This window comes from Oxyura jamaicensis, chromosome 3, assembly GCF_011077185.1.
Source record: "Oxyura jamaicensis isolate SHBP4307 breed ruddy duck chromosome 3, BPBGC_Ojam_1.0, whole genome shotgun sequence".
NCBI lineage: Eukaryota > Metazoa > Chordata > Aves > Anseriformes > Anatidae > Oxyura > Oxyura jamaicensis.
Window position 1 is genome coordinate 41,511,065 of NC_048895.1, and position 10,728 is coordinate 41,521,792.

Consider the following 10,728-nt stretch of genomic DNA (forward strand, 5'->3'; position numbering starts at 1 on the left):
CTTCCCTTCCCTTCCCTTCCCTTCCCTTCCCTTCCCTTCCCTTCCCTCGCATGCACAGCAGCACTTGAGACTTTAGGGACCTGGGATTAACTAGGATGCATCATATCTCTCTAATCTATTAGTCATTGGGGTTCCTGTGTATCCTGTCACCACAGTAATCATCTTTCCAGGCCACCTGCGCCCTCACCAGCCTATAAAGAAAACCATCATAGCTTTGGCCGCTGTGAGTAAAGCACGTATGTGAGCGAAGGCACATGCTTCTGCCAGCCTTGCCAATCCAGCACAAGGTAGTGCTGGGGTACTTCTGTATGCTTTCCACTTCTTATTTTTTATTTTTTTCCCACTGTGCTGTCTTTAACTTACCTCCCCCTTGATCGACACAGGGCAAGCAGGTCCCATTTGTAACTACTATTTCCACCCAGGGTCAGAAAGTTATCATACTGAGATTATTTTTCAACTGAAAGTCGATTTGTTCCTTTTGGGGCAAAGGGGGGATGAGGAGCGAGGAAAAAGAGAAGGCACTGAAGAGGCAAAGAGTGATGGGCAGCTGGCAGATAAGGGAAGCAGTGAAGTGGAAATGAAAGCTTCCATATCATTGCAAACGGATATATTCATGCATTGCGCTAGGATGTCACAGGCTGTAATCATAAAAAGAATCAAAGATACATAATAGCACCATTACTGGGAAATATGAGGAAGACTTGAAAGATAAGGTATCATCAAAACTCTCTTACACTGAATATTTTGCCTCTGCTTTGTGCAAAAAGAGGCAAGGAAATTGTTCTTTCTGCCCCCTATTATAGGCAAGTTATTGCCCTTTCTCCACAGAGCCTCTGGTTTAAAGCACAAATAAAGGCAGCACCTAAGATAAAACTATATGACAAATGAAGTCATAAAGCTCCATACTGAAAGTCCAATAATAGAAGAGCATTTAGGTTTTGAAGGCTGCAAAGGCAGCTGCAGGGAAGTGGCTGTGATAAAGTTGCCCTTGGAGTTCTCACACCAGCAGCCCTGTGCGCAGGTGTGTGTGTGTCCATGACAATGCAGACTTTCACTGCACCCGCACTCAATTTTTTTGGTCAGGACGTTTACCTCTTCCTTTGAAAGGACAGACACTGTGCAGCTGTGTAGTCAACAGGGTACCTGCTCCGGTTTTCCTTTGTGTCCCTATCAGAAGCTGCCTAGCCCAATGTCTCACGCAGAGCCTGATGAAATTCCCATATCACCCAGCAGGAATTTCTAATGCAGCCTTGAATGTGCCCTGAGTTATGTCCTCTATTTGTATCCCAGGGATCTCCTTCCTCCTCCTTGAAGGACCTGAGAAAGCTTGAAAAGATATATATGTCTGCTTTCCATGTTTCCTAGCCAAAGAGAAATGAATGAGCTTGGTCAGATTTGCCAAAATCCACCCAGAATTTTTTTAAAATTAGAATATATTAATCACTGGAAACATTTATTTTAATTTATTATATTTTCAAATGTAAATGTCTGGCCAGCATTTCTGCAATGTAGAAAACAGTACATACATTTGTTTTACATGTAGCTCTGGGGGTGTGTGTCTCTCTGTAATTGTTCATACACTGTAAATTCCACTTAAAACTGGCAAGTAAGTGGCAAAGGCTGAGCTTTTGGAACAGAGGACAGTTAATATAAATCAGCAGCAAAAGTAGGAGATTATTATGTCCATAATCTCCCACAGTTAGAGAAATTCATGCTTGCACTGAGTGGACCTACTTTTCCACAGCAATAATACTTTTCTGTATTGGCAGATTAGTAAATTAGCCTTTAGCTGAGAGTTACTAAAACATCTCTAACAGATTTACTAGCTCCTGGGCGTCTTGTGGACAGACATAAATACTGAACAGGAATCTGCAGTACAAATCCTTCATCTTTGTTTCATGCCTTTCCAAAATCCAGATCTTTAACGTAACTTATCTCACTGGATAAAAGTCATCATTCTGATGGTCCGATTCTAACCCTTGAAGATTTGTGATATTCTTGGGGCCACAAGAATCTGGAACTGGAAATGCTTGGCCAGCAGCTCCTTCCCTCCCACACCAGTGATCCAGAGGATTTCTGGCTTTAAGGACCCCTCTGTGAAGTGGCGCTAGCAACTTGATGGAGAAGCCAGCTCGCTCCTTCCAGCATCTCCCAGTTAAGGTAAGGACACACCACGTCCTTGAGTCATCTTCGCAGATCGAGGTCTGCAACTCCTCCCTGAAGGGATGGAGCCGAGAGGAGAAAGAGGCAGGAGGGTTCCCATGGACCATCTGCAGCGAAGTCCTCGGGGCAGCAGCTCCAGCCGAGCTGCCTACCTCTCCTCCCCAGGCGCTGGCAGAGCATGGCACAGTGTTGGAGGTCAGAGGCTTGCGCAGCAGACGGGGCTGCAACCCCTAGGCAGAGGGAAGGGCACGTCCTTTGCTGCTCCATGGCCCTCCACAGAGATTAAGCCAGCTGACACAGCAGACATTGCCCGTGTCCCAGCCATGCCCCCAAGGCTCTGCTTCAGTTTCTGTGAAGAGCTAGAGCAAGAGATGAACGCTTCCCCACAGCAAGAAGGCTGAAATGGATAAAGAGCAAGGAAAGAGTTAACAGGGAAGAAAACAAAAGCTAGTGTTTTTGAAATGGGAGGCTAAATAGCAGGTAAGGAGGATGTTTAATTTCTACTTTCTATATTGCAAACAGCAGAGTAAGAGGCCCACAGCCCACATCATGAAAAATAGTGTGGGTTTGGCAGTACACGGTTATAATTTAAGAAAGCTCAGTTCTCTATTCAGTCCCAAAGATTTCCTACAAGAATAAGGCTTGGAACAATGCCCCTGGCTGATGTATGGCAAGTCATTTAGATGAACGTCCCTTGTGTGGCATTAAAGGAAACACATTTAATACCATGTGCCACACACTGCTGCGGGTTGGGTGCATTTTCTTCCTTATCCTTTTCATGAACACGCTTCAGAAACAAGCAGGTAATGGTGGAAAATGACCATGAAATACTACAGCAGTAAGCCCAATGAGCAATGGGGGACCCTGTGTGACTGGTGCTGCTATTTCTCACCACAGCTGTAGAGAAGAGATGTGGAAATGGTCCTTAGCATCACTCTGGCACACCTTATAGTGGTGCTATGCTTCTTCATGGAGACCCAGCTGAAATCCTCAAAGGTCTCACTTTAAATTTATGTAAGATTCAATTTCCCTGCCACCTATCTAGTTTTCCTGCCCCTCTCCCCACTCTGAGGGCTGTAAAGCTGTGCTTAGCCTAATGTGCCTGGGAAGGCTGCTGTGGATTATCAGTGAGGTGACACTGAACTACGTAGTGATACTCCCAAGAAAAGAGCATGAGAAATGCTAGCTGATGCTGTTTTGGTGGTTTTAATCGCACTGAAAGGTGCCTCATTTGTGCTAACATGAACACTCCTGCCCTAACACTGAGGCTGTAGTATGAAGCTCTGTAAATTCTCATTCTCTTTCACTCTTCTGTTTCTCCCCTGGGTTTGACCTTTGGGATGAAATCCATAGCTGGAATTTTTCCACTGGCCAAAGAGCAGCCAGGACTTCCTCCAGTTTCGGCTGTAACAACCTGCCATACAACAGGATGAATAGGGTCTGCACAGCCCAAACAACCGAGGCCAGCATTACTTCAGTATGCTTCAGCCCTCCATAGTGATGTAGAGATAGGAAAATCTGTACCTTGCTGGAAACACAGGAATGGCTTTATCTAAGCCTCCCCTCTCCTCCTCAGTACAGGACTTTGCAGCTGTTAGAATTCTCTCCATAATATTAATTAAAGTGTGCTTTTTTTGGTGTAACTATATATAACTATACCCTGTTCAGAACTTCTTGCTCCCTTCAGAAGAAATTTTGTTTGTATAGGAATAACTAAAAGGAGCTTGGCCAGAGAGATCATGGGTTACAAATACATATCCCCCTAACTGTAACCTACTCCTGATAAGATGGAAAGTGATGCCTTTGAAAACAAACTGCCTTCAATTATTTTCTAGCACTTTTCAGAATAAAAGACCTTGCAAACACTGTAAGAACTGCCAGCACAACAGCACTGAAGGTTGTGTCAGCAGCACTTCTGTTACAAAGCCTCCGTTTCCCCAGGAGTCTATAGCTCAGCTGCTAAACTTCCTCCAGGCTCAAACTTCCTTCCAATGTACTAGCTAGGAAGTGATTTTATTTTCAACAGTTTTGTCTATTTTTGCAATATAAACAGGAAAGTGAGTATATATAAATTACACTGGAAGGCAAAAAAGAAAGGCATGTGTTTTTATTTTAATTCAATTTGATTTTTTCACTTTCTCACACCTTGAAAAACTTACATTTAAAATAATGTGTCACAGCATGTAATGAGGTTTTCTTCTCTTCATACACTGGGTGGAAAAAAAAAAAAAAGATAAAAATCTGAGAGGTTGGGCCAAATTTTGCTCTCATGAGTCTGACTTCAAACATTGGATTTAGTGGAGGCTCTCTTGGTAAATGAAATCAGAACCAGACCTATTGTCTTGCAGAAAACTGTGTCTCTGCTTTGCATAGCATATTTAACCTGCAGCCCCTAATTGGTCTAATGATTAAGTGGCACATTATTTTTCAGACACCCAAGCTCTTACAGATAAATCTCAAAGAGACATTATTTGATTTTAAATCAGTATTAGTGATTTGATGGCTAATGACTTGCTATTAAGCTCCACTGGCAGAGACAATACAACCTACTCTGGTAACAAAGCATCGTATATGAGTGTCTCATAGACTTTTAATTATGATTATCAATCTCTTTTTTCTGTCTCTCTCTCTCTCTCTCAAGTCCATGCGTTAATCTGTATGTTGCTCTCTAAATAACTGGGCTAAGTCAAATCCTGTCCCTAAGGAAGGTGCTGTGATTTTCCATAAGGCTAAGGAACCCTAAAATCCACCTCATTGATGAACAGGGGATGGGTGCTCCTTTGGATGTTTTGAACAAGTTGTGTGGCATCTCAGCGATGCTGTAGGAAACAGGACATAGAGAAGAAAGTGAAAGCAGACCCATTTGCCTCTGACCTTTTATTTTTGTGCTTTGGCTCTGAGTGTCTTTAGGTGGTGCAGGTGCAGAGTGGACAGCCCTGTCCTGCACAATGTCCTGTGGGGTCTGTGGCAATGTCATGCCTGCATCTGATGAATGAGCCTTGTAAGAACACCCGTCCTTTACAGATGTTGATCTACACCACCCCTTTGAACCCCACTAATAATTCTTTGGCTTATTAGTACAGCACTGGTGAACGTTTCAGATTTTGGGTGTTCCTGAAGTATCTCAGCAATCCTGCAAATCAAAATATCTTCCATTGCATCCTGGTAGTTAAAAGACAGGTGAAGCAGGACTTTTCCTGTATATTTTATGGGGTTCCTTTGTGTCTCTTTACACTTAATTCTTTTCTGCTGGCAGATCACTTTCTCTCCCAGTTGCACTCACAGTTACCTTTACTAGGGAGAGGGGAAGAACAGATGTTTAAAGATTCATTTGTAAAGCATATGTACATTAGAATAACATTAATTTGCAGTGAATCACTAGCTGTTGCAAATTAGGAAGTGACTAAATGCAATATAAGAGCAAGAATCGTGCATTATAAAATATGCTTTTTTCATTTCTTTGGACAGTTGTAGTTCAGTTTTTAATTATTGATGGTAATACTCCTTAATGTGCTAGTAAATGTACTGCTTTATATTTAGTAAAAAATGAAGTCTTAGTAAAACATAAAGTCATTACAGCACTCAGCTGTTAATTATTGCTTAGGGAAAGAGGGAAGACTGCAAATTTTGTGCAGGTTAATGAAGCATGGTATCAGCTGGCTCCGACTGGAAGGAACAGCTGAATATCTTATGTGCTGCTGCAGATACACACATTCCTTGGTCTGTGTTTTTGCACTGGCTTGAACATCAGCACCTGAAAACAGCCTGTAAGAGATGTGTTTCAGAACTGTGAAAGGTTGCCAACAGCAAGGAAAAATCTGATTTGATCCATCTCCCAGTGAATTCAATGTGACTTTGATGGAGAGTTCGTGAGGTCTATGTCAGGCCTTTAACAGAGTCTGTGACATTTCACTGGTGCTGTCTGGAGAACCAGGAGGTGAGGATTACAGGTGGATTGATGATGGAATATACAACTGTCCCCTCCATGCATGTGGGGTGTGTGTGCCCAACCAGCAAGAAAGCAAGGAGGAGAAGCTTTGAGAATGCTGCTAACTTGTCCAATGCTTGGAAGAATTTTAACACAACCTCTCTGATAACATTTCCTCTGCCTTGCCACTTGCCACCTTCTGTTTAGCTGGCAAGAGAGGAGACCCTTTGGTTAATACAACAAATGAGTATTCACAAATACCTGTAAAAATAAGAGCTGCTGATGCATGTTGCTGGTACCTCTAGTCCCTTTTATTGCCTTTTACAGGCATGGAGGGGTTCTGATTTCTGGAACTGTAGAAACCAAAACATCATAAATACCAGCAAATAAAAGCTGTGCCCAGCTAGCACTCTCCAGTCTATTTTTAAAAACCTCATAAAATTAATGTTAGATTTACACAACAATTGTTATTTTTTGCCAGTAATTAGCAAATGGGAGAAAATGACAGTCCTGTTTGTAATTCTTTGGTTGTCCCAAGCAAAGAAAAAGTTGGATAGCAGCTTTGGTCACAGGTTGCACAGCAAAAGACTGCTAATGCTCAGGGCTATTAGCTCTAAAACAAACCACAGACTAATGCAAACTCTTGTGAAGAAAGAACATGCTTGTAAAAGGCACTTCCTCTTTGTGCAGGCTTCATGAATGGGAACAAAAAGTTACATTCATTACATAAATTAGTACCAGTAAATAACTTAAGACACTCCAGTCCTGAGCATTCACATCAGGGTGAAAGAAGTCTGACCCTGGAGGAAGCCGCTGAGGAACTTCCCTGGAGGGGATGTGCTCACTTTCCTCCCGCTGGTGCAGAAACATAGACATGAGATAGACTGGAGGACACAACATTTACTGCCTCAGGAAAATTTGGCCCTAGTTATTTCATGGTGTCTTTAATGAAAGGAGCTTCACCCAAGCTGCTGGGAGCAAGGTTTGCACAGGACAAACTGCTTCTCTCTGTTGGTGTCGCTAGCTGGTGATCTCCCTCTGTAGCCCTTGGTCTGAATAGAAATGAAATAATATTGCTGCAAATTTTCTGCAAATTCTTTTTCATGTGGATTTTAAGCAATTTGGGAGGGGTACTACCTCAGAAGAGAGGGTGCTGTGTGTGAAATCAAGCAGCAATTGTTCGATATGCTAATTATCCATATCAGCTGGTGTTTTCCTAATATTTTCCTGCACTGTGACTGTATTCTGAATGACACTTCCTGTACACAGAGCGATGCTGTGAAGAAGCCTGAACTGTGATGGCTGAAACCCTGGAGGCTGGCCCAAGTGCAAAACCCCCTTGGATGGGCAAAGCCCTTGGGAGCTGGCAGTGCCCTTGCCATGCCACCCAAACATCCCCTGCACACCAGGGAGGGACTTTGTGCCTGTTCTCACTGGAATGGATGGCCTCTGCCACCAGTTCTTGCTGTGCTTCCTGTAGAGGGTTTTGTGAGGGTTTGTGTGCTGCAAAGATTCAGCTCCCGTCAGGATGGGTGCAGCCTGGCTTCCCACTTCTTCCCACTTTGCTTTGGGTAGGTGGGGAGCAGCCATCACAATCCCGGGGCAGAGCTCAGAAAGTGTGCACTGAGTGTGCGCTGGTGGTGCAAGCTGAAATGGGACCTTCCTGGGGCACTGTATTTAACCTGGCATCTCCAGGGACACTGCCTCTTGCTTACCACGTGCCCACCTTCTTCCAAAGGGATCACGCTAGACAAAAATATGCTAAAATAGTTCCTGCTTCTGCCCTCTCCAGAGCCACCATCTGGCAGCCATCAGTCATGGAGCTGTGACACATCTGGGACACGCTCCTGAGTAATCATCCTGGGCCACATTGCAAGCTTCCCTTCGGGTCTGGCAAAGTCCCTCATCAGGTAAGAGTCTGGCATTGCTTTCTGAGGGAAAGGGGAAATAAATCCCAAAGAGCTCCAGCACTGGACCTCTCTGTGATGATTAAGCCAGATGCACCTGTCTGAATTGCTTGTGCCATGGCAAAGAGGTGCTTAACGCACACGCAAGGCAGGCTGTGAGAAATAAGAGGTGACACTGATCTCATGCTATGTACACGCCAGAAATGAGGCACTTTAGCTGAGCCTAGTTAGACCCTGTCAGAGCCAAAGGCAGGACTCAGGGAGCAGAACTGTGCACAGAAGCTGGTGCTGCCAGCGTTGTGTTTGCTCTGGGAACTGTCACGGGAGCTGCGTGCACAAATGAAAGAGGTAGGGCAACACTTGACTGGGATGTGTTCAGGAAGAGGCACAATGACAAAACAAGGTTTCTTCCCCTATCATTACCTCTGCCTCAGCTGAGCGGGCCGGGCGCTGTCTGTGCCGCCCGCTGCTGGCGCTCAGAGACTCATTCATCAGCCTCGCTGCAGATGGTGTCATCCCTTGGGACGATGGCAGGCTCGAGATCAGTGCCAGCATCCTCACAGGGAGAGGGGAGCATGCGGGGAGGCTGGGAGGGAGCATGCAAGAGCTTCTGACTTGGGATGCCACGTCCTGCTGCTCTTTGCCTTTCCTCTGTGCAGTCGAGGAGGGGAAAGCTGATGCTGTCGTTCCCAAAGACAGCTGTTCTTCTCCTTGGGGAGGCAGGCGTTTCCCCTCCAACTTCACTCTGTAAGGGGGAAAGAATAGGTTTATTGTCTATACGCCCTTACAAGCAGGGCTGGCAGTCAATGGAAGTATTAGAGATAAATATGGAAATAAACAGCAATAGCGAATAGTGGAGACTGTCAGCCCCAAGTTTTCTATCCTCATATGCTCCCGCAGGAAAAAAAAAAAAAAATGAAAATAAAAGGAAGAAAGTTTCAGCTAAGTTACTGCATTTATGAAAGCAAAATAATGCCTCATAAAGAAATATTTCCTCCGCCCCTTTCTCGCCTTTGAAGGGAATTAAATGGCTATTAAAAAGTACCTTCCTTTTAAAAAGGACAATGAGCATTTTGATTAAAAAGAGCTTTTAAGTATTTATATGATTACCTCTTTTGTCCCCCTGGCAGCATCTGTCTCGTTGACTGCTCAGCATCTGGCGTGCGCTGCCTCGTGTCAGGAAGGCCCTGATTTTTCATTCAGACAGGGGGTGGGTGAGGGAACAGACGTATGGATGGATGCATGGAGAGGCTTTTGCCAAAAGAATAAGGCTATTTCCCTGGCTACCACTGCTGCCGGCTGTTTGGCCACAGCGCTGCTGGGCTCTCCTTTCCTCCCGCTGCAGCAAGCTGTGGGTACCAGATGGCCAGCTCGCCAGGGTCAGCTCTCCATCAGCGGGCTTCTGTGCACAGCATGGCCAGCCAGAACATCACGGACTTGACATTTCCCCTGCTGGTGGGCAAGATGCCTTTTGTCTTTCACTTCCAGGCTCCCCTTCTTTTTCACACATCATGAGGAGATGTGGTGGGACCTCCAAAGCCCTCAGCCCTGGCCTGGCAGTGGGCATTTTGCATCCCAGCAGAAGCAGGCTGTGGTGGGGTGCATGGGAAAATCCCAATACATCGTGATGTGCTCACATACAGGGTGCACACGGCAGGAGATCTGCAGGTTTTGCAGGGTCAGCCTTCTTTTCTGCATATTCGTTTCTCTTAAACTGTCTTTGGTAACACGGAGGATGACTCACACAAACATTAGTCATACTTTGCACCATGGATAATTCCTTGCCTTGCAGAATTTCAGAGTGTGTAAACTATCCACTATCCATGAAAGACTGAGCAGAATAGGTCCATTTCAAACACTGCTACTTAACAAAGAGTGGCAGAGCAGTGGCTTGCCCAAATAATACAGAAATTGGCTGTCAAGGCATGAGCCCTGCTCATGGATCTCCAATCACCGGGCAATATGTGTGCTCCTCCTGCACCAAGTCCCTTCCCAGTCTCATTTTAAGAATGACAGGTACCAGCAACCATAACTAGAAGTCAGCAAAACTGTAAGAGAAACCTTTTGGACTCCTACTTCATCATTCCTATGCTTATGAATCTGCTTCTGAGACGAGAATTGCAACTGCTACATGCTGCTTGCCGCGGGGAAGGTTGTGCTGTCCTAAATCATCCTTTAAAATCTAAGATACACTGTTTGGTTAATCTTCATTATTAAAGACTTACTTTTACCAGCTTCCTTAGGAGTTGGACTGAACACTAAGTCCCATGCTGAAATTCAGTAGATTTTCTTGTTTGGGGGGAAAGAAGGCTTTTACCTGCAGCTGATGGCAGAGCCTTGAGGCCTGAAGGAATGGGTAACTGAAGAAGTAACAAGCCAACGCAGGGTTATTTTGTGTTACCCAGGGCTGTGTGACTCTTCCACGTGACCTGGGACCTCATCTGATGCATTGCAGGGAAACATAGCAGGCCAAGGAACCTTTCTGAACTCTCTTCTGCTTTCATGCAACAGCCCAATGAACAAGCAGCAGCCAGAGATGGACTCGGAGCTTTGCACGTGGCCCCTGCCATGTGTGGAAGAAAATAGAACAGAAATCCTGGAGTATCCAGCTCATAAAGGAGCAGGTGCAAGGCTAATGTTTTTGGTGCCATTCATTGACCATGCTGTAATGGCATTTACAGCTCAAGGTCTTTTTTTCTTTTTCTTTCTTTTTTTTTTTTTTTTTTTTTT